Source organism: Tauraco erythrolophus, chromosome 3 (assembly GCF_009769465.1).
Source record: "Tauraco erythrolophus isolate bTauEry1 chromosome 3, bTauEry1.pri, whole genome shotgun sequence".
NCBI lineage: Eukaryota > Metazoa > Chordata > Aves > Musophagiformes > Musophagidae > Tauraco > Tauraco erythrolophus.
In genome coordinates this window covers 51308373-51333586 of record NC_141467.1, presented here as the reverse complement: position 1 = coordinate 51333586, position 25214 = coordinate 51308373, and the positions used below count along the sequence as shown (strand labels likewise).

Genomic DNA, 25214 nt, shown 5'->3' with positions numbered 1-25214 from the left:
TGCATCTTATAAGCTCCCTTTACATACTGAAAGGCCATAACAAGTCTGCCTGCAGCCTTCACTTCCCTGAGCCGAACTATCCCAACTCTCCTAGTCTTTCGTCATAGGAGAAGTGTTCCAAGCCCTCTGATCATTTTTGTATCCCTCCTCTGGATCCACTCCAACAGGTCCATGTCTTTCTTGCACTGTGGACCACAGAGCTCAATGCAGTACTCCAGGTGGGGTCTCACAAGAGCAAAGCAGAGGGAGAGAATCACCTCCCTCAACCTGCTGGCCACACTTCTTTTTATGCAGCCCAGGACACAGTTGGCTTTCTGGGCTGCAAGCAGACACGGACAGCTCATGTCCAACTTTTCATCCACCAGTATCTCCAAGTCCTTCTCTGCAAGGCTGCTCTCAATTCATTCCTCCTCCAGTCTGTACTGATACTGTGGATTGCCCTGACCCAGGTGCAGGACCTGTTACTTGACCTTGTTGAACTTCTTTATGTTCACATGGGCCCATTTGTGTCTGTAGTATTTATTTTGGCAGTAGCCACTGTCCCTCAAGATCTTCAGGTCTTTTTCAGTACTGCTCTAGAACAGAGATTTCCACATCCTGAAAGCATGGACCACATCTTTCTTGCTGCAAGTACAATAATAATTTTGTCTCACCATGACCCTACCCAGGGCTTCTTACAATTATCTCCAGTAGTCCCTTGCCCTGTTCATCATCTGCCCTGCGAGCACCTGGCACTATGTTTTGCAACATGCATGGACTCCATCACGCAGCAGCTCTACCTTCCAAGCTCATCTGCTTCTGCAGGAGAGAGACATCTGCTGCACTTCAGCAAGCACACCGCAGAAGGAAAGCGCCCACTTTCTTCTTGTCTGGGGAGGCAAAACTGGCTTACTTGTAGGTTACAGTCACTTATCTTAGGTCAGGGTCGGCTCCTGCAAAGTAGGCGTATTCTCTGTCTTCAACAGAAAAGTTTTGTTCCAAATGCAAGCATTTCACTAGTGATTTTGTGAGTCTGCTATCAAAAAAACCCAACAAAAACCAAACCAATCAAACAAAAAAACTCAACACCCTTTAATTCTGTGCTTTCAAAACCATAGTGTTACTTTCCCCTCACATTCATGTTGTTTCATTTGCCTAAGGAATCAAACCAGTCAATTCTTTCCAGCTCCAGACTAGCAATTAGAATGACATGGACAGGGTGTACCAAGCCTGCAATGATGGCATGTAATGGAAAACCACATAGTGTTCGCTTACCATTCCTTGTTGGTTTTCCTCTAGACTCATCTTCCGTTGATTTTTCCTCTACCACTTAAATATGTTGAAAGGGCTTTAAACACAGTTCATAAAAGCATTTCTGAAAAAAATGTCAAAGACAAACTTTTCCCGAGAGTGTTCTTATTTGATGGAGTGAAACAAAGGGGAACCATCTCAGCATTTCCTGTGATGGGGAGGTTTACCAAAATACAGCTCAAAAAAAATGCTGAAGCCTTCAGACATCTTCTAAGGATATGTTAAAGATGACATCAATTTTGTGTTCATCTTTTTAAAAGGTTTTACATATTAGGCAATGGGCCTTCCCTCTAATTTAGAATTCTCCAGTTCAGATTACTTCCTACCATGCAGGCAACAAAATCCAAGCATGAACTAGCCAGCAGCACGTAAATCACATTATCAGTCACTACTCTCTGAAGATGTGCAAAGTGAACACAACCGACAACTTTGGTAAGTTAGCCACTGTACAGGATACAAAAAAACCAAACAGGAATAGATGAGAAAAGGGTGTGAAGAGGAGAGTGAAGAGATGCTAGAGCAGCAACTGGAGTGCTGTGAGTTCTCTTTAGAAAAGAAACAAAGAAAAGAGCAACAGAAAATAGTTTTTATCTATTTCATGTTGGTAAATACTGTTAACCTACAATAGGGTACACAACAGCATAAAGACATCCTTCAGTGTTTATCGACAGGTTCAGACAACGCTTTTCTAAATAAGTAAAATGCCTTGGCAATTTTGTGTTGTCAATCACTCTGGTACTTTATTTTTCAGGAGTAGACAATATATATTTAAAGATTCTCTTCAGGCTAAACAACTACTGTTTAGTAGCAAATTTTCTTGTCTCTAACCAGTAAGCAGAACTTTCAGCAATACTCTTTTGACTCCAAAAGTATTGCCAGAAGGAAGGATAATTTCCATTTTAATGTTAAATGTTAGAGGTAGAAACATTGAAAAGTGGGGGGAAGATCTTAGGGATTGAGCAGAAGCGTATATGTCAAACAACTTATTCCTCAAAACGTCCATTTTTTGGTTATAGGTCAGAAGCATTTAAGTTATGAGTAATAATGAAAGAAACAACACATTAACAATATTTAAAAAGATTAATGCTGCCTGATAGAAACATTGCAATGACAGAACTTCTCATCTTCAAAAATATGCAGCATGCTTAAAAGAGCTGAAATGTGTACCTTGCTGCAGATTTGACAAGCTCCAACTGAAAGTTTCAATAAAACCAAGTATTTCTTGAAAACAAATGTAAAAAATATAAACATTTAAAATAATTCTATTTTATCATGTTCCCATAAAACAAGAGAAAGGGAAGAAAGCCTTGTTCCATGTCTCTCCTGGAAGGTGAGGGAGAGGAATTAAGTCCTTTTAAGTGGTTTTCTTATTCATTTCAGTGTTCTGATTCTTCTTATACTGACCTAAACTGATGGTTTATAAATATGTCAAAACTTATATTTCTCACTTCTCATAAGCTTAAATAGAAAGCTGTATCTGAGAGAACGTTAGAGGTGTTCCCTATCCAGCAGAAATGGGATTTCTTTGCTAAGCCTCAAGTCTTCTGAATTTCAAAAACTTCTTAAGTCCTCATCAGTTTTATAAACTTAATGCTTCTAAATGTCATTGCTTCAAGCAGGAAGCAATGCAATAGGTTAGCTTTAAGAATCAATTTTGCATATTTTTAAACACTGTCTTCTAGACTAAACATGAAATGAATCTGCTGAAAAATAGATTCTGCTCTTTGGAGCTGGACTGCTCACTGCCAGAATCCACTGCTATTTACAAAGAATAATATAGTAAGAGTGATAACCCTGAGGCTGAGCAGTGTTAGCAGAAGTAAATACCTGTACCTTCAGCCACCAGAGGAGTGGCATAGATCACTGATGACTGGTCTAAAGACAGGTTAGATTTGCACAATACAGCACTAAGCCCCAAATACACAAGTAAGAAGAAAGGAAAAACCACAAAGAGTAACTTCCTTGGAACAGTCTATAGTGAAGGAGCTGGTAGCACTTCATATTTCTACCAAATACTGGTTGTAACTCAAGCAAGGATATTGTCCCCAAGCGAAGTCCTACTTGATATCAAGTGGGAAGCTCAGCAATTGCTCCTTATCACACCAACTGACAGGTTTGTATTTCCTGCTCATACAACTTCTAGCATTAAATTGCCAGACTAAGGATGGGGAGAATTATCCAGCTATTCCCAACGGGTAGAGACTAACAGGTTTTTTACGTCCCCCTTGCAGGGAAGGCATTTTTTTCTAGGAGTGCCCAGCAATTTCTATTTGACAAATGCCCTGCTAGTGTTAAGGGATGGTGATTTGCTTCATCTGTCCTCATGTCTTCCTGGAGCATGTCATAGCTGTGACTTCTGAATTTTGCTATTTTTGTTAGAGCGCTGAGAATTGGTTTATATCCTTGTCGGTACAAGTCTGGTACAAGGAGTCCACATAATATCTGTAGAGCATCCAGTTCTCCCAGTAAGGAACCCCAATAACCCTTCAGTTCCAAGTTTCCAACCAATAATTTTTCCTAAGCTCCTAGTGAGGAACTCCTCTTCCCCTCGTGTTTGTATCTGGTGAAGGAAAATGTTTGAAGGATACAGGTTTCTATAACATTCAATGTTGTTGTGAGTTATTTTCTACTCCCAAACTACTTTTTTAGAATGTTCAGGCTGATGTAGGAAATAAAAAAATGCTCATTTTAATGTAAAAAAAAAAAAAACACCAAAACCCAACACACTTAACAGAGCTCCATCAGCCTTTTATATGTAACTGAACATAAATATAATTACTAGGATAGAAAAACAGAAGTGATACAATAGCAATGAGACCGTAATAATTTCTTATTTTCCATTCGGGTATAAGGATAGAGTCTGATGGTAGGACTTGATCAGTGTGTCAAGAGGACAAAGTTCCTACAGATTATGGCATAGAAAGCAGAGTTCCCAAAAGGAAAGAAAGAGGAAAGAACAGGAGATTGCCACTGACAGGAATCAAGACCTACAAACAGGAAAAGAGAAGGAGGGAGGAGCAGGGTAAGCAAAGAGTTTTCGAGCATGGCAGAGTGAGCAAGCATGGCACAGAATGAAAAGTACTTTAAAAGGATATCAGCCATTCCAAGTGACAAACAGAAACAAAAATTGAGAGTAGCCCTGAAGAGAAGGATTTGGGGGTGTTTATAGATGAGAAGCTCATCATGAGTCGGCAGTGCGCTCATGCGGCCCAGAAGGCCAACCGCATCCTGGGATGTATCAAGAGAAGCGTGGTCAGCAGGTCAAGAGAGGTGATTCTCCCCCTCTACTCTGCTCTTGTGAGACCCCACCTCGAATACTGCGTCCAGTTCTGGTGTCCCCACCATAAGAGAGACATAGATCTGTTGGAGGTGTTGAGAGGATGGCCACAAAGATGATCCAGGGGCTGGAGCACCTCTGCTACGAGGACAGGTTTCGGGAGCTGGGATTGGTCAGCCTTGAAAAGAGAAGACTTTGGGGCGACCTAATAGCTGCCTTCCAATACCTGAAGGGAACCTACAGGAAGGCTGGGGAGGGACTTTTTCCAAGAGTGTCCACTGACAGGACAAGGGGAAAAGGGTTTAAGTTGAAGGAGAAGAGATTTAGATTAGATTTTAGGAAGAAATTCTTCAGTACAAGGGTGGTAAGACTTTGGAATAAATTGCCCAGAGAGGTTGTGGATGCCCCTCCCGGGAGGTGTTCAAGGCCAGGCTGGACGGAGCCTTGAGTAGCCTGGTCTAGTTGAGAGGCGTCCCTGCCCATGACATGGAGGTTGGATTAGATGATCTCTGAGGTCCCTTCCAGCCTATGCCATTCTATGATTCTATGATCTGCACTGCCTAACTTTTGGTCCTGAAGATTTGAAGGCTGCACCACCTTACACAGGTTTCCTGTACAACCAGTGGAGATACACAGGCTCCTCTAGAGAAGCAATGATTTTAAGGACACCTAAATATATATTTATCTATTTTTTCATCCCTAACATTTAACAAAGTTTAGAGCAGAAAGAAAATTGTTATACATCCTGCTCCTTATGCTAGTGTCTGTCACCATAACCCCACCCCAAAAACCAAACCAGTTGACAACAAGACTAGTCAGATAGCCTCGCAGAGCCAGATGCTTATAAATTAAGCAATGTGCATATACCCTACTTGTTAAGTTTCAAATCTGCCATAAAAACAGAGCAGCTTCAAGCAACGCAAAATACAAAACAGGCTAGAGAGTGCTGATTTTAAATCTCTGAAGCTTAATTTATGGAAGAAAACAAGAGACTTCTATTTAATCGCCGTGCCAGTCAAGCTAGTGTCCTTTCAAATAATTCCCCAGTTTAAACTAATGACATTTATAGTCAGTAATGGACTTCAGGTGGAATTCATCTTCCAAATTTAGACATCCATCTGGGGGTGAGATGAATCATGCAGTGAAAGTGCTTATTTTTCTCCACTGACTCTAAAGGGAGCCTACAGAACTAGCTCATGTACAGGCAGCCAAATCTGGTGTTCACCAACCTGTCTGCCAATAACTAACGCTCAAGCATACATGGCAGAGCATGCCTAATGGTCGTCTTGTATCGTTGAATCAAAAAATTAGGCTAGAAAAGTTTTCTTTCAACAAGGTGAGAAGCAACACTGCCCTAAATTAGCATCTGGAATTAGCTTAAGTTATATGTAAACGTTAACAGTCACTATTTTCCTCTTGCACAACAGTTAGAGGTCTGTTCGGGGAAAAATAAGCACACCTTTCAAATAAAAACCCCACACATTTGACATCTTTGTACAAATTTTAACACCTGTTGAACATGAAAGAGCTATTTTAAAATGAAGAAACCACATATAGAGAGCTATCCAGAAGCCCCTATCTTCATAAAATGACGCATAACTGGATGAAAATACATTACTAAGTCTACTAATTGCCTGAACTCAGCCTAAACTTTAAGAATGTTTTTATAGAAAGCAGAGACTTAGGACTCAAAAATCAGCAACACGGTATACTATTAAATCAAAATAATCTATTAAGATTGAACCAAACAGTAAACATCATCTGTGATTTGTGCAGCTGCCACCTTAAAAAAAAAAGGAACAGGGCAGCTATACTAAATAGCAGCCTCTTGTTTCAAATAGTGTGAACCTTGTCAAATGCAGTATTTCTGTCCAGCACAATGTCCTCTTAATATCACTTCTCCATTTGCAAGTAGAGAGATCCCTTGATTATTTCAGTAGTCACTACTACTTTAGACACCTCTTTCCCTAAAGGGCCTCTGTTGTGCAAGGAGTGCATGAGAGAAGTGTGATTGGAAGTGCATCCATTACGTGACCAAAATAGTACTATGCAGCAGTAAGAGGAGAAATTCATAGGAAATTAAGGCAACAACTGACACCTACCTACAGCCCTAGACCTGCCCTGAACATGACCCTTGCTTCATGGAGATTTTATATTTTGGTGGCACGTACAAGGTCCCACAAAGAGAAGAATATGTAGCCAGTGGCCCTAAAACACCCCTTAAGTTTGGCCCCATTTTGGGCCAAAGTTTGAGCACTACTGGTAGAAAGGATTCTGGAAAACAAGTAAGAGAAATTAAAAAAAAAAGGGGGCATGGGAGTGTAGGCTTTACAAAAAAGAAATGGCTGTACTGAGCAAGACTCTAAGGTCCATGTCCATTCAAAGACGACCCTCTCACTCACAGCAGCTAATAAGAGATACCGAGTGAAGCGTCTAAGAACACAATAAACAGCTAGTAATACTTCCCCAGAATACTCCCGGAGCCCCCAACAGTTTGCAGAAGCAGCATTTCCTGAACAAGAGTAGGTATTTGCATTTGATGATTCTTCTTCCATGAAACAGCAGTTTCCCTCTACACTGATGTAATGTTTAGCTTCCTTAAATTCCTGAGGCAAGAAATTCTATAGCTTAATTACACATTCTGTAGATAACCACCTCCTTTTGTCTGCTTTCAATTCATCAGCTGCTAGTTTCATTAGGTACCTCTTAGCGTATGCACACTAAAAAAAGACAGTGAATAAATACTCCTTATTTATGTCCTGTTGGCTACTGAACACTTTATAGAATTCTGTCACTCCACTTTTTGGTCACCATTTCTACCCTAATGAATTCACGCTGCTCCTCTTACAGAATTTTTTTGTATTTGCTCTTCCTTAAAACTTCAACTATGTTCTTTTTGAGAAAATGACAGGGTTAAGGATGAGTGGGGCAGAACTGCATAAAATAATTCAATTTTTTAATTTTTTTTTTTTTAAACAGTGTAATCATTATTCTCCCTTTCTTTCCTAGCCATTTCTAGTGGCAATAGTCAGCTTTGACCTCATCTTTTGATATGCAAAGGTAAGCTTGCTCCTCCCCACCTTCAAATACACCACATAAAGCTATTTATGGGAAATTTCATCTGCCATTTTAACGTCTTGTTGCTGGGCTCTGTCAAGTCCTTATGCAATGCTACAGTCTGCCTTTGCATCTACTACCCATCAGTAAAGTCTGTGAGCTCACTTTTCTTCAGTATACTTTATGAACTTGAACATTCACCATTAACATAACCCAGGATCCCTGTCTACCCTATTTTCTCCAATTCTCCATTTCTTCTACATTAGTCAATAATTTAACCATGAAGTCCTTCTCCCCCATCCTATGGCTGCTTAGTTTCTTCAGAATTCTTATCAAACGTCCTTTGGAAATCCAAGTAAACTATTTCTGCCAGATCTTACTTATTTCTGTGCTTGCCTTCAAAAAACCTCCAGTGAGTTTGCAAAACATGACATCCCTTCATAGCAGGCTCTTAATTCCTCCTCAATATATCATGTTTATCCATGCTGTCTTCACTATTATTTCCACTGACTTAGTACAGTTGTCAGGCTTACTGATCTGTAGCTCCCCAGATCTCTCCTGAAGTCTTTTTTTTTTTCTAAAATCAGTGTCACATGCAGACTAAGACATTATAGATCATTCATAAATAAATTTATATCTTAAGTAGATGCTGTATTTATTGCTTACTGTCTACACTACAACGAACCTTGCTTGCTTGCCATTCGGAAAGCTGTAATTCCAAGTGCACAAGCAAGTCTCTCTAAAGAGATGTAAGCGTTGGCGTTATTTTCCCTCAGAAAGTTTAAGCAGCATGTTTGAGAAAATCAGTACATGATAAAGATTTACTGTAAGAGTAATACTACAAACATTTAGCTGTATCAAAATAACTCTCTTATCTTTCCAGTTTGTAAATGACAGTTCCATAAATATGTGCTCCTGTGCAGTAGTAGCCATTCAACTATTTAATAGCTGTCCTAATTACCAGAAAACACAAATGAGCTTGTGAAAACAGTTATTCATTTGCAAATGAGATACTGTTCAAAGAGAAGTATAACTTTCAACTTCTTGCTAGAAGACTGGAATTGAGAACTTCTGTGGAAATTACAACCAACGACCAGGCAACTTGAGACAAGGACTAAACCAAGCCAATTTTCAATATTCACAAGTATTTTTATCCTCACCAATTGTGTGAATTTGCAGTTTTGTTTCACAAGGTTTCTAAGCGCCCTCTAAATTTCAAGTCCAAGTTCATGCAATTTTTCTTCAGCATAGCATTGACTTTCACCTCATTTTCTATTCAAAAGCCCAAAACCAGAGTTGAAAACGAATGAGCTCCATCTTACTAAACTGATCAGGTGCCTTTGTGTGATACAAGCTCAAATGTTAGATTTCATTGTGACCACATTTTTATTGGTAATTTGTTAAACATAATAGTGTGTTTAAATCCATACGCAACTGATTCAGCTTCTTTTTCACCTCTGTATTTTTGTATTAGTCTAACAAAAGTTTGTAGTGCTAACACCAACAGAATAACAGCATGGATTCATCATTTCAGTATGTTTAGCCAAATGCAGGGACAAAACCAAAAACACCTTATCACCATTGGTAAAGAAATCATTGGGGCAAGTGTAGCATTCACATTCTAAGTTTTGACAGCATTAAGAAAAAAACCCCATGACATTATCACAAATGTTGAAAAAAAAACACCTTTCCAAATATGAGATTAAAACATTTTGTTGACTTGAACGCCTCTGGTGCTGCGATGCAAGCTCATGCTGGAAGACTCATTCCAGGCAGCAGAGAAATTAGCAGTACTCGACTTCTCACCACTGCTGCCATGTGGGTGAGGAGAGGACACAACGGACAATAAAGCCATACACAGACTTGATATTAATAGCAGAAAGCAAACAAACCCAAGAGAACAATATAGTTGCAAAGAGTTATCTCCTCTCTTCCCAAGTTGTCATAAAAAAGCTGGTAGAAACAACAAGAAAAAAAATTGGCTGCCAAAACAAACAAAAATATTTTGCCTTTCGACACCTGTGTTTTGTTTCATTTCAACTACCACACTTACTGTTGTGGCTCTCTTAAATCCTTTCATGAAAACCACAGAACAGCTGAAGTTGGAAGGGACTTCTGAAAGTCGTCTACTCCAACCCCCCTGCTCAAAAACGAGTCAACAACAGCAAGATGCTCAGTGCTATGTCCAGTTGGGTTTTGAGTTATCATCAAGGATGGAGACTCCACAACTTTTCTGAACCATCTTTTCCAGCATTCCATCACCCTTACAAGACAAAACCCCACATTTTTTTCTTAAGTTTAAATGGAATTTCCAGTATTACAATTTGTGCCCATTGCCTCTTGTCCTGTCACTGGACACTAACGAGAGAAGCCTGGCTCTGCCCTCTTTATTCTACCCCATCAGGTATTTATACACATAAGATCCCCCTAAGCCTTCCTTTTTTTCCTCCACGCTGAGCAGCCCCAGCTTTCTCAGGCTGTCCTCATACGACAGATGCTCCTAGCCCTTAGTTGTCTTTGTGGTCCTTAGTCAGATTCTCTCCACTATGTTCTGGTCTCACTTGGACTCTAAAACCCAGAAGCAGACACAGCACTCCAGGTGTCACCTCACTTGTGCTGAGTAGAGCAAAAGAGTCACCTCCTCGACCTGTTGGTAACTATTCTCCTAATGCATCCAGGACACCTTTGGCCTTCTTTGAGGCAAGAGCACATTGCTGGCTTACGTACATCTTCTCCACCAGGAATCCCTGGTCCTTTTCTGTCAAAATGCTTCTTCCCAACCAGGCAGCCCGGCCCCAGCACATACTGGTGCCTGGGGCTGTCTCATCCCAGGGGCAGGACTTGGTACTTCCCGTTATTGAACTTCATGAGGTTCCTGTCAGCCAATTCCTACGGTCTGTTGAGGTCCCTCTAGATGGCAGCACAACCTTCTGGTCTATCAACTGCTCCTCAGTTTTGTACCCTCTGCAAGCTTGCTGAGGGTGTACATCTGTGGGACCACTTAGGTCAGCAATGAAGGTGTTAAACAGGAGTGGCCCCGGTATTGAGCTCTAGGGTACACCACTAGTGACTGGCCTCCAGCTGGACTTCGTGCCATTGAGGACAATCCTTTGAGCCCAGCAGTTCAGTCAGTTTCCAGTCCTCCTCACCGTTCACTCACCTGGTGTGTACTTCATCAGAAAATCTATGAGGATGCTATGGGGAGACAGAGCTGAAAGCCTTACTAAAGTCAAGACAATCAACATCCGCTGCTCTGCTCTCATCCACCCAGCCAGTCATCTCATCACAGAAGGTGGGTTAATGTTGCTGTCTTTCCGGGGACAGAGAAAAGAACGATTAAGCATGATTTCTCCTTCACAAATCCATGGTATGCTAACAACTCCCAATCACCTTCATATTTAGAAGTTATTCTAGCTCCTGTTCTTCATCTTTTCCAATCTATATACTTTTTTTTTCTGATGCATACAATACACTTACTCATTAATAGTTGCATATCTACTAATAGAGATGTCCTTAAAACAACTAACAAGCTCACAGCACTGCTTAACAAACTACTTACCCCAGCCGTCACTGAAATAACAATGCGTCTTTTTTTCTCCACAAATGTATCTAAACCAGCAGCAATGTTGTTGCAGCTGTAATGGCCTAATGATCTCAGAGAAGCAAGGAAAACACTCTTCTCCCTGCCCCCAATACACTCATTAATATCAGACCATCATGCCTGTAAAATTTTTTCTCTCCTTTAAACTATTTCGTTAGTAGCATTCTTTCTGCACATGTAGTTTAATTCCTGTATTTTGTCAGGCTCTTGACAGAAGTAGCTCCTTTTCTCTGATTTCCTGGCCTCCACGAAACAGACACATCAGGAATTTCAGGGAGCATCTTCTTCACATGGTTTTTCCTTTTTTCACCTTCTTTTCTCTTCCCTTTGGAAGTGCAGTGAAGACCTATCAGACCCCAAACTATGCTAAGAAAAGGCCTGTGGCTATACTTACTGGGAGAGAAAGAATGCACAGCACCCCAACCCTCTGCATTCAAGTGATGGTGTACCTAGAAGGTAAGCATCCTTTCAACCTCCGTTAAAACTAAAAATGCATCAAAAAAATTTGGCCAGCAAAGAAGCGATGCAGTTTTCTTAGGTCTTTTACAGTTCCAAATGTTTCCAGGTAGTGGGTAATCCAGCAGCTGGTTTGGTTAAATGGTAGCTCAGTTCTGTAAGTCTTACAGTAATGACAGGATACAGTTGTGGCTTGACATCCGACTAAGCACTTCAAACACACGCTGTGGCATTACACCGAACTGGAAGAGCAGATTACAACACGAATCCCGTATTCTTTCACCAATTTAGCAATGTACTGCCCAAAAAGAGACCATTTTAAAAGCCATGTTGTACATTTGACCAGGACACGTCCGCTGCAGTTCCGACAGACCAAGTACGATCATCTGACAACAGTTTCTGGGGTACTAATGCTCTCTGTAGCCAAGCGATTGACTAAAACATTTTAAACAAATTTGGACGTACTCCCAATCAGATTACAACAATTTTCAGGCAGCTGAAGCCCTGGGCCAACACTAGTTGACAGCATCCGTTTAAAAACTCTTTCACACTTGTGCAAAGTTAAATCAACTTGGCACTCTCTCTGGTAGGCAATTGTCTCTTTAAAGTATGAGCACTATTCATCCAAGTGAATTGCTGCATTAAGGGGACAGTTGGCTGGTGTGGGGAGGACGGGACTGATTGACAATGCGCCTTAGTCACAAAGAAGTTGCAGCAAGAGTTTCTAAAAACCAAAAAGCAGTAAAGGCCGTGAATAGATGAAGCTAGCTGAAGACGACAAAAGTACAGGATGTTTCCGGGAAGAAGCTGGTGGTTCAATAAGCTTCCTAACTATGACTAATCTTAAAACACTTCTTGTGTCTTGTTTTGTAAATTTAGCTCCTCAAGTGTTTCAGAGAATTTCAGTTTACTACTTAATCCCTTAACACCAGCTAAATATTGCAGCAGTAGTTATTTGTGGATGGTTTTTTTTGCAGAGCTATGTGTGCTGAACCCCGAAGAGCTTTGTGGATCCGCATTCTTCCCAGGGAAGGGATTTTATTTCACATGTGAAACGTTAATAAAGAAACGCAGAGCAGCATTTAAGGACTCATTCTCAAATTATTCTAGGGAGATTACAATGTTTCAGCCCTCCTTCCCTTTGCGAAACTTCAAAGAGAAAGTACAAGAAAGCCATACAGTGCTTACGTGAAAAATAATCACACAGACTGTTGAATTAATTCATGATCCCAACAGATACCAGAAGCACTGAAAGAAAAACTTGATACACAAGAGCGACAAACGATACATTTTACAAGAAGTATAGCAGAGTATTACATCAGTAATCACTATATCTGAGTTCATTTTTCAAATGCTATTTCTTCATTGTTTGTGTACACAATACAGATACTATTGTGTAAAGCATAAAAAAAGATGCCAAAGGCACTGTGTCTACTGTGGAAGTCAGTGGGATTATTTTGGATACCACTGGCAAAAACACAGGATAACATCCAATTCAATTTTTAGCATAAATGAATTACCCTATTCCCACCTCGGCAAGACTACAGAAAGCCACTCAGGACACTAGCCTGATGCTGAAAATACAAACAAAGCCCCCAGATGCCACACAACTTGTCATACAAAGCCTATCAAATGTAAACGGCACGGCTCTTTTTCAGCTACTTAACGATAAACTGCTTGAACATTTGCTAACAGTTTATAAAGTGTTGGAGTTTTCTCTTGATAATTCTTTTGCCACACAAACAAAAGAGTTCATAAACAGCTTCTAGCTTCTGTAAAATGTTTGTAATCAAAAATAAGTGCCATCTTATTCACTGCTCAATGCAGTGAATTAGTATAACTGTAGTATCTAATTGAAAAAAGGAAAAAAATCTTTGATTCAACTGCAAAATTAACCCAGCTGTTTGAGCTTCCAGGCGATGAAAATGGATCTGTGAAGGCAGGCAACATTTCTTTGTCTTCATTTTATACCCTGATGAAGTCTACTTCAATAGAGCTGCCTCCACTTATCCCAGAGGACAATTTGGTGCTTTTGTGTAAAGCTAATCCAGCTCTCCCTGAAGTCAAGGGAAATTTTGTACTTGACTTCAGCGTGAAAAACGATCAGGTCCTAGAACAACAAGGCTAAAATATCTGTGAATAAAAATAAGTTCAGATTTTCCACTTCCTAATTAGCTAAAAAGAAATTAAATATATATACACACAAATACATACAATTGATTTGATGAAATGAACACTTAAAAAAAATTGAAAAAAGTCTGATTACATTTCAGTTTAAAGCATGTGAAAAGTTGTTTTACATGGTAACATTTTTAAAAAGATAATATAATCCCATTCTAATATTCTGACTGTAAAACTGTACTGTTTAATGCATCTGTCTTGTCTTTTCAGTTTCAGAGGAACTGAGGGGGAAAAGTAACAATCCCTCAAGTCTAGGAAATATTTTAAGAGAAGTATCAGTTTAACGGCATGGTTTCCAAGCTGTAGAAACCACGCAGCTACCGCTTAATAATTTTTCAACTCTTTGTCACCGCTTGTAGGGTTTCCTCAAGAACGTTCTCACACCATGCTCAGTCCACCGGCTCAAAAGTTTTGGCAGGTTACTCCATCGGCCTCAATATGATTTGATTCCATCACCTAAATCACGTCGTTACCTGGCTGTACTATACTATGTATAATGCAGTAAACTATGTTTACTTTCAAGTATTTGTATAAGATCAAAAATAAAACACAACAGACCTGAACTGTCAAATAAAGTCATATATTAATTGACCACATGCTATGTTGTAATGGAAAGTTACCCATCTGATAGCACTTTTTTTTAATATTTAAAATGGAGAAATAGTTTTTAAAATGTTAACATCAATTTATATTAAGACTCAAATTTACTGTTAGGATAGCCTATATTAAATTTAAAAATTACTCAAACTATGGTGTTAACCACCAAAATTTTAAACAAATTCAAATCACCAAACCAGCAGAGCTCATTCAAAATCACCTGGAATCAGAATTTGACCACTTAAATACCTGAAGTAACATAAGCTGTTACAAGTGTAGAGGATCCCCTGCCTCAATTAACATCATTTAGACATCGGTTTACTAGAATCTGAGAAATATTTAGGGAAGACAAGGCTAAAAGACAGAGATTTTTATTTGTATCTTCAAAGAAAGCAAAATCTTAGAAGTACGAGATCTACTCATTCTAGCACCTTAGAGGTTTTCGTGACTAAGATTAACAAATCAAAGCTAACATTCCCTTTTGAAAATAAATCCACCAGATTTAAAACGTGTTTTGCATTTAGAATTACTGCCTTCTATATCCTTATCTAAAAGGCAACATATTATTAACTTGTACCTTAAAATGTAATGTTAGTTATTTACATGAATTTCAAGCAAAATTTCCATTCAAATGCCTCTGAATACAAATTAGGAAGAAAAAAGTCTTCCATATAAATTAGGCTTTCATTGCTTAAATATTAAACAAATAGCTTAAAATAAATTATTAGGACACTTTATTAATGCATTAAATACACATGCAGAAAATCCATGCCCCAGCAAAAAGCTAACACAATTAGTGTAAATCTAATATATAGTTAGGGTCAACGTATTTTACTGACCAGTAAGACTCAACTGCTTTCTTTAGGAAAAGAACGAAGAAGTAGTGTAAATTTAAGTTAAAAAGCATTTAAAATAACCACACAAAATCAAGGTGTCATGCTTGTTAACGTAAGTCACTTTGTTTTAACTTGGCTATGGTTTTACCATGTATGCATCAAATTTAAACAGTATTCTGAAGGTATGTCAGACCTAAGCGAAAGGGAGGGAGGGGAGGTAATCAGAGCCCTAGATTTAATAACCAATGCAAATTAATTCTAGAATATTTAAATACACCTACTTTGTATGAACAAGTAAAACGTTTCCAGGGAAATAGTTTTTAATCTATGAACTATCACTTGTCTCATTTTATGTACATCATGACAGCCTGAATCAATCAGTTCTACAGGTTTCTACAATACACAAGCTAAGAAATATTTCCTAAAATGAAAAAGATCGACATCTTTAGCAAATTACATAATATATATAATTATTCAGCAAGCTATTTTTGAAAGCTTATCACTTTAAATAACCTCAAGCACTATGATTTATGAATTGTGTTTTAAGAGTATAACTGTACTTAAAATACAGTACCTGAAAGTAAAAAAGTATCCATATTACTATTGCATCTTAATCTCTAAAGCCATATATAAGTTAGCACTTAATTTTTGTGTCTTCTGAAGTTGAGAATTTTGTACTTGCATTTTGCTCACTCATTTGAAAACCACAGAACCAAAAAAAACAAAAGACCACCCCAAAAAACCACAATCCTTCTTTTCACCCCCTACAGAATATTCATACAATACTTACTTTTCAGGTTTGAAAAAGCATGGCTGCTGAGAAAAGGAATTTTATTCAAGAAAATTTCCCCAACGGAGGAGTAGTAACAGCTCAGGAATTATCCTGGTTTTCCTTCTCTTTCCTTCATGGGTAATTGTTTTCCAAAGGAATAGTGTTTTGCTCTATGTTTTAAGCGTTCCTGAACAGAGTATTTAACTTTACTATGAAAACAGAATTAAACATGGGTGTTCAAACTGAGACTAGTATACTCTTTTTCTCTCTCCAATGCATGTTTTTCAGTTAGGTATGGATGAGCTGGTCTGGCCAATACTATGATAACTTTTAATAATCCTTTAAACAAATATTTAACATCAGTATCAGTTAAACAAACCCCTCCCTCTCTCTGCTTTCAGGACTTTGTCATTCTATTAACGCATCTTCTACCTATAACTTATGGCACAGGGAACCCAAAAAAAACAAAATCAAAGAACATACTTTGGTAAAAATCCAAAATATCACATGTCTTAGAAACCAGGGATCACACTTACATTTTAAGATATTACTGCTGCACGAAAATCTGAATACTTTTTATTTAAAACAAGCAGAATCAGAATTGCCATCTGTTGCTGAAAGAACCCATTCTGAAATTTTCCCTTTAACTAAACTTCCAAAAACTTTTACTTGAGACATTAAGAATTTATCCTGAATTGAGGGGTGTAAGGGGGTGGGAATAAAAGTGAGATGTTTGCATAGACAGACTTCTGGTCTAATTCATGACTGCTGTTCTTTCAGTAGACTTCACTTAATGAACATGGGCATCAAAAAGGAGAAGCACTGTTAAGATTTGCGATAAAAAAAACAACAAACAAACAAGAAACCCACAAGTCTTCCATCTCCATGCAGTATGGGATAGCCTTCTTACAGGAATGAATGACACACAATTCACCTGGGCTAGTCATCACACAAAGTAGAGAATGGTCTTTGCCCCACAGATCTTATCTGAGTCTTGCACAAATTTGCATTAGGAAAAGAAAAAAAAAAAAATCTGTATTTTCAGGTTCACTTGTCACTAAAGTATTACAAGATTTTCTACTAAATCACCTACAAGTGCATAAGATGCACTATTACATATGTTTGCAGCTTCATCATAGCACCGATTTAAGTCCACATCTCTAAGGAAATGTGGAGTATTTCAACTGAACTACTGGAAGTGGAGCTAGTCACAAATACTTAATAGTATGTATCAACAAAACCAGCAGAAGTAGTAAATGTTCTGCTGGTACGCTCTGTTTTCAGCTCAAGAAGTTATGGGAAAAAGGACACAAAACATTCGGTTTTATCACCATAAGCTTTCCTCCCATTTCATCTCACCCTTGCTTAGTCCTCACATGATACAAATGCCACGTCTTTACAGATTTTTAAAACGTGAAGTTTGCTATTAGGTTCGGTGCAGATTTTTAAGACGTTTGGAGACCACTGTTCTACACAAAATTCAGACCTACATGTCACACCTAATTCTCTGTTTCTCACAGACTAACCTTGTTAAACTTTTAACTGACACACTACAAATTTTGCCTGTATGCTTCTGAAGACTTCGGTTTGGAAAACAGTAAGGTAAGGTTTTGATCTCAAACTGCAGATATTCAGAAAACCAGCATCAGAATCAAGGCAAAGAAAGGAGATACAAGAGAACTGAAAAAAAAAAACCACAACTTGGAAGATGTACTACTAAACTTATGGATTTGTTTTAAACACTTTACAATGAAGCACAGAACTTTTGTTATTTATGTTCAAATTTCCTTCCTCAACCACAGTTCTTTGCTAATGTTTTCTTTCCTACAGTTTGGCAAACAAACACGACTTTTAGATAAATGTATATTTTGAAAATGAGAATATTTTCTAGACATTAATTCTACATTCATTTTTCAGTGAAGCATGCTTTGAGCAAAGCCTTAACAGTGTTGCTCATCTTTGAGGCACGTGTTCACTAAGTTGAGCCTACAGAAAGACCAGCTGTTTTAAGTCAGACCAGAAGCCCACTTAGCCCAAATACCTCTGAGTCAGACCAGAGGTTCACCACCGGTCCCAACCATCTGAGATGCTGGGCAAAACTGGGTGCTCTGGAAGGGGGTTAAGAACCAGGAGAACCTGTGGCCATGCTATCCTTGGCATAGTCTTTTAGCTTTTGGTCTTTAGGGTACTGTTGCTGGCAAAATTGAGTATTTATGTGGAACAAGCTAAGCTGGTAAAAAACAACCAGAAACAGGAAGAGTGTAGAACAGAAGAGCAAGGTATACAGAAGGACTTTGGAGGGAAGGTTTTTTTTTATTCTTCTGTGGTGACAAGTGTCGGTCACAATTTTAGTTTCCCATAAAATGTTCTTGAAAAGCAAGAAGATGCACATAACTCGGACCTGTTTTTCCTTTGTCACGTTTTAAGTATAAATACTATTTTTGTTATCTAACCATACTTAAAGTTACTTATTAAAATTGGATTGTTCACTATTAATTTGTTTTAAGTCTTCTTTTCCTGGCTGAGTGCCAAAACAGTTATAATGCTATACAATTGCAATACACAAGAGATTCATAGTACCCTCTAATTACTCTTTACAAGCACTGCCTTTTCTTACAATTGTGAGGGCATTAAGTGCGGTTGAAAATTTCAAAACCTTTAGCCCAGATACTGTACTTTTCTTCCTGAAGCTGAACTTTACACACACCATCAAAAAGTTTGCCTTAACTACAGGCAAACATTTGGAACAGGAACTGAACAAGAACACTGTCCTCCACTCAGACCCTTCTTTTGCTACAGGGCCATCAGTTCTCGTAAGCATACCTGAGACCTGACTGCATTTATGCTCCGTCATTCACACCATGAATAACACACTACTACTGTCTCAGTTTTGCAAGATTGGAAGGTGCTTTGGGCATGTGAAAACAAAGGAAATTAACCCCGTTGAACCAAAGTCTTCCAATATGAAAACTGACTTTAAATGTCTGATTAATGCCACAAAACGCTCCTGAAAGTTTACCCGAAACAAAGTTAAAGGCCCTTATCTACAAAGATTTATTTATGTGGGTGTGTTTACTCAACTTCACTGTCAATGGAAGTAAATGAAGTTATCCACTTGTGTAAGCCTGGTCTACCTGATCCTAGAATCTGAACTGGAGGGATGACTCAACACTTCTGAAGAATTATTTATTTTCCCAGACTTCTCTAGGCTTCTGGTGTGAAGAAAGCCACAGAAACACATATCACAGAAGTTTTTCATCCCAAGTACCAATTTGAAAGAAATTATTTGAGGTTCAGTAGCACCATCAGAATTCAACATTTACGTAAACATTTAAGATATCCATGTAGTCAGTATACATGCTTTAATATTAGAGTCTCATATAACACTATCGTAATAGCATTTGCCTTCCAAAAATACAAAGATAAAAACTTTTGCCAGGTTAGCAAAAAAGTAATCTAATTTCCTATGCAACATTTTAGAGCACCCAAGCAGACGAAATACAGATGATGTCAGTCTGAGGTTTTAGTGGTTGTTACTTCCTCGGCACTCTCCAACCATACCCTGTAACATTACCTAACACTACAGTCAAGAAAAATCGAATCAAACCCCCAGTCTTGGCCACAACAGTCAACACGGCCTCGGATTTGCTTACTGATGATCCCTACGGCAGTATCCTGCTGGGCTCTGGGGCTCGGATACAAGCCCGGGATGGCAGTCCTCACAGGAGACCCTCAGCTCGAGGGCTCATCTCAGCTGAGTGAGACTTTGATCCACTGACTTTTGGGACATGGTGTGAAACCTGGTGCTCAACCAAAGTGACAACAGAAAGAGTATTTCCCATCTTATTTCCAGTTGTCCTTCACATTTTTAAAGAATATGTATTTAAATCTAAAGGGAACAAAACTCAGGCATAAGTAATAATGCTCACTTACTTCATTTCTAGCATTAATGTTACTAGCATCCTGAACTCTGATCCTGCAATCTGCCATGCATGTTAACTTTACCTAAGGGTGCAGTCCCACTCGTTTCAATAACTTGCTTCAGTGCCAGTTTCTGCTTTGATGCATTGGCACCATTGAGAACAAACCCTCATAGGTGAAAAAGGCGGTAAGAATGACCTCTTAAAGCATAAAATTAAACTCTTCCTACAGTTAGTTGACAGCAGCTTTTCAATATGACTTTTTTCCCCTGTACTAAATTCAGCATACACATGGGAATTTGTCCAGGTTTGCCTTCAAAACCTGGCAATTGATGATACAATCTGGAACCCTACAACTTTAAGTCACTGGTTTGAATGCAGCCGGGACTGTAGTGATTGAAAGAAGTTACCATATGGCAACCGTAAAGCAGTTTGTATTAAAAAAAATAAATAAATTAGTGGCTGCCATATCATAAAATCTATCACTATAAAACAGCATCCTACTGGCATTCTCAAGGAGAACTAAAATGAAATCAATACTGAGAATAAGCTACCTAGTTGTCTTTGAAGGTGGTTCCTCCAGGACAAAACCTAAAGCACTGTTACAGTAGTTTGAGAAACTACATTTCTCCCCCACTAATCAATCTGTTCCATCAACTAGCAGAGCACTTCCAGTACTAGAAGCCCAAAACCTTTCATGAGGACTTCACAGAAACCACGGACTGTGTATGCATGCACAGAAGGTGTCCTATTGGAAATAGGCTGCTTGATGTGACACAGCAGAATAAGGACACATTCCTGAAGTACTCTTTGTGTTAATACTGACATCAACTTTTAAATTAACATCAAGGTAGCTTACTCAAAACTGTGATCAAAGTATGAGGCAAAACAGTTGGATCCAAGTAGGGAATACAGATGAAAGAACATATTTCTTTTAACTAACCATTTGAACGCAAGGAATTATCTATTGAAAATACACAGCTTTTGTCCACAGACAGCGCATACAGAAAAGTAAAATCATGCAGTTACTTTGTTCATAAAGTAAACTTTGACCACATAAACTGACATGTGCCACACCACAGACTTTCACATCACTGTCACGTGACGGTCATCATTTATCAGAGCGAACAGAATGCCATTTTCATTCTTTGGGAGCTGCAGGAAGTATGCAAAGCTCAAAATAAAGAATATTCCCCTAGAGCAGAAGCATGGTTCTCTGTTCTGCTACATTAACACTGATAAAAAACCTAAATTGTGAACTGCAGTTTTTCAGTAATTCTGTTACACAGTACGCAGCACACCAAATATTTATTAAGTATTTTTCTAGCGATTTCAAGTAACATAGCAATTTAAACAGACTTTCAATTTCGTTCATTTGCTTCATAGCCAAAGACCTGCTGTTATGCAATAAACATTCCCCTTACAGACTCTCTTCATAATACATAACACAGATTAAAGCTACCTCGGGCTCACTACTCTCATTCCAAATGAAGTTCTCCAGATTTCAACAACAGCTACTGGATTCCAGATATTAAAAAGTTATTGAAAACTGGACTGGTGGCTCTGCGAGCAGTAAAACCAGGGAGGCCCCATTTCCTGCATCCATTTCCAGCCTGAGATAAATGTTGACGTGAACTCTCCAGTGCGCAGGTTAAGAGCTGTCTTCTACCTGGCTTCCTTACTTCCACAAATTTTGTAGAAATTGCTCACCTGTGAGACCTCTGCTGCCAAATTTGTTTGAAATCGGCTAAGAGCCAGAAGAGTTATCAGAGGGACTGATGGCACACAGGTACTGCAGCTGCATTTGAGCTGCACCTCCTGAGGAAACAAAGGTAACGAAACCTGTGGAATAATTACTGGCAATCGCTGCTACCAACTATTGTCACCCTTTCACACGCCTGGTATCACAGGATCTTTTTCTTTGAAATTCAGCACAGTGCCAGCGCTGTGCTCTTTCTGTGCCCCTCACAGATGCTACCTTATCCCAAACTTAAACTGGACACCCTGGCTGTGCAAAACACATCCATAGTCTCTGCTCTATGCCCTTGTTCAGCAGGAACCCCCTATAGCTAAATTTACAGACATGCATCAGAAGTGGAAGTGCAAGCTTTTGTCGTCTGGAAAGGAACCGTTCTTACAGCTATGAAGCCTGCAGAAACATATAGTTAAGGCAAAACCATACTACCTACTGACATAGGCACTGCAAGTGTAACTGACAAGGCAATTTTATTACAAATCCCTCTTCACGGGCTTACTTTCCAAAACTGAAAGAAAAATACTCTGAGGTAAACTTTCGTATCTTGCTTCCCTGACTAAAGGTCGATTTTGCTTCCAAAATTCGCCTAATGTTTCATTCAGCCGCCTATGAATTATTAAGAGAAAGACGACACACCTTCTTTGGCAACATGCTCCAAGTTTTAAACTGGTTTTGGATCATTCTGCCAGTTTAAGTAAATCCAAGCATCTATTTTCTAATTAATGACCAGCCTCTCCTTAGAGTTAAATCCAGCAAGTAAATCTGAATACACTTTCTTAACAACCACGAGGTTCGGAAATATTTATAACCTAGTTTTCCCAGCGCAAAGTGGCCCGCACCTACATGCACAGCAGACACCTGGAACGGACCATTCCGAAATGAATGCGATAAACCCGTGTACTTGCAGTACTGACTGATGGAGAAGACAGGCTAGCCCTTGGCCGGAGGGACGTGCGCTCGGCTTTACGCACCGCGCAGAAAGTTGCGCGCAGCCTCCGCAGGAACGGGGGCTCCTGTGTGTCCTATACATTTTTTTTTTTTTTTTAACCGTAAGGAAAACGAGGCGCCTTGATGGAGTGTGATGACTGAACATTACAATTAATGACTCAGAAATTTAAAGCAGTCGTGTTCCTGCTCGATGCAGGGATACAAATCAGAGCAGTAGGAGAAAAAAAAAGAATTAATAGAAAATAATTCCACGCAGGTCAAGCCATAGGCGTCTCGCAAATCAGTTTCCTGAATTTCGCCCTTTTACCTGCGCTGCGCCGAGCGGTGCCGGCACTCGGCTGCCCGCTCCCGGGAGCGGCTCACGCCGAGCACCCACCGGGCGGTAAAAGCCACCACGGAGGAACGAGCAAGCGCCCTGTGATCGCGGCAGCCAGGCGGGAAGGGGCCGCGGGGGGACCCCGGCGGCGGAGGGGAGGGGGTGAGGGGGGCCGCCCCTCGCAAACTTACTTCCCCTCCGCCCGCCCCCCGCAGCCGCGGAACGCGGCGGCTCCCGCCCGCCTGCCGCCTCCCGACCCCTCCGCCCCGCGGGCGGGGGCTCGGGCCCCGAAGAAAGTTGCTGAGAAACTTTCTGTAGAGGAAGGGGCCGGGGGTGAGGGACGCCCCCCCCCCCCCTCCCCGGGGCGCGGCGGCGGGGAGAGGCCGGGGGCGGGCGGCTGGGGCCTAGCGCCTCGGCGGGCGCCGCCGCCGCCATCGCGGCCGCCTCTCCCGCGGGGCGGGGGAGCGGGGACGCGGCCGGGTCCTCACCTGCCTCTCCTCGGCGTGGCGGGTGGGAGAAGGAGGGGGGAGGGAAGGAAGCGGGGCCCCCCCCGCTCCTCCCGGAGCCGCGGCGACCCGGGGAGGGAAGGGGGGGAGGAGGGGAAAAGGAGGAGGGACGAGGAGCAGGAGGAGGGAGCCGGGCGCTCCGGTGCCTGCGGGGAGCCGGAGTCTCGCTGCGGGAGGAGGAGGAGACTCCCCGCCCCTACGGCTGGGCCCTGCGCTGAGCTCTCCGGCGGGCACCGCAGCCCCTCCTCCGCCGCTCGCTTCCCCCCGCCCCCGCGGCCGTCCCGGGCCGGCGGCTCCGCGCACCAGTCGGAGGCCGCGGGGAGGAGCTGGGCTGGCGGCGGCAGCCACCTCCGCCGCGCCGCTGCGCACGGAGCCAACATGGTGGAGGCGCGCGGAGCGGCCGCGGCTCCGGCGGCCCCGCAGAGCGAAACGGAGCTCCCGCGGCTGCAGGGGCGGGGCGCCAACCCCCGTCTTTGTCTCCTCGGGATGGACCCGGGGTCGGGTCGTGGGACCCTTGTCGGGATAAATACGGGGCGGGGGGGGCGGCGGGCGAGCGACCGGGGACGCGTCAGGTGCCGCCTGGGCCGCGGATCTGCTTCACGCTGTCCCCGCCGTGCCGGGCGGGTGACCTCGATGAACCTCTCTCGACAGAAAAGCTGAACCTGAAACGTTTCGGCAGCCGGAGCCTTTCGGCGTGGTGTGGGGAAGGTGGACAAAAATAGCCTGAAAGAACGCCTCAGCCGCGCTTCGCCAGGTGGGCGACGGCTTAGGCTTGGTGAATTTAATTTCTTTCGGTCAAACATGCAAAACGGTGCTTCTGAAGAGTGGGTACTGCCGGGGACTGAGGTGCTTGCGGCCTGGGATCCCTCTCTTGGGAAAGCTTAGTGCTGCGCAGAACAAACCTGTCACTCGAACACTGGGCAAACAAAGAACGAGCTTGTCAGTAACGCACCACTAACTCCGTGGTATTTTGTGTTACAGGTTTCCCGCTCGTCGCAATTCCAGAAGTCAGCGTTTTGTGTTTAAGAATTAAAAAATCGGATTTGTGTCAAGGTTGGCTTCACTGAGAAAAGTTGTTCAAATGCATCCAGCCTTCAGAATTGCAGACGGTGGGAAGAAGCGAAAGAGAAGAAAAAATAACCCTAAAGAACCAAAGTTACTGAAGTTTACATGGGCAAATCGGCAGTTCTCATTCAACATCATCTTTTATCGTTTCAGCTCTCTAACAGTCAAATTTGGCTCTGGAATAGCATTTATGTTTCTCACCTCTTCGTTTGGTTCACAGGCTGAATATAAAACAATAGTTGTCATGATCCTTAATGATAATCTAACATAATATATATATTTTTTTAAATGGAAATGGGATGTCCCATTTGTCTTCCAGGCAATGCTGTTGAGTAATGCCATTTGTATTTTTTAATTTAAGATAAAGCAAATACATGTATTTGCTTTTAGAGGACCATAAATAACACTAAGAAGTTACCAAATTAAAAAAAGCAAAAGTGTTTTAGATTTCGAGACTCCTTACTATAAATCGTACTCACGTAATCCTGTTAGCGTGGTGGAGTTTATCATGTTCCTGTTCTGTCAGGAGCCTAAATCACGTTATACAGAATTGATTTTTAGTTTAGAAATCAACAGCGAGTTTTACAAATTGACCTGGGCGATGAACTTCTTAACTGAGGAGGAGTGTTTGCAGCC

At 41.0% G+C, this 25214-nt stretch overlaps 1 protein-coding gene across 1 annotated transcript in view; it reads right to left on the bottom strand.

The window, feature by feature from the left end:
- Window positions 1-23529, bottom strand: part of YES1 (YES proto-oncogene 1, Src family tyrosine kinase) — a 50350-nt gene extending 26821 nt beyond the window's left edge. The window contains exon 1 of the mRNA XM_086609225.1: window positions 23496-23529. The gene's annotated coding sequence lies outside the window, so the exon portion shown is untranslated. The remainder of the gene's footprint in view (window positions 1-23495) is intronic.
- Window positions 23530-25214: the final 1685 nt, after the last annotated feature.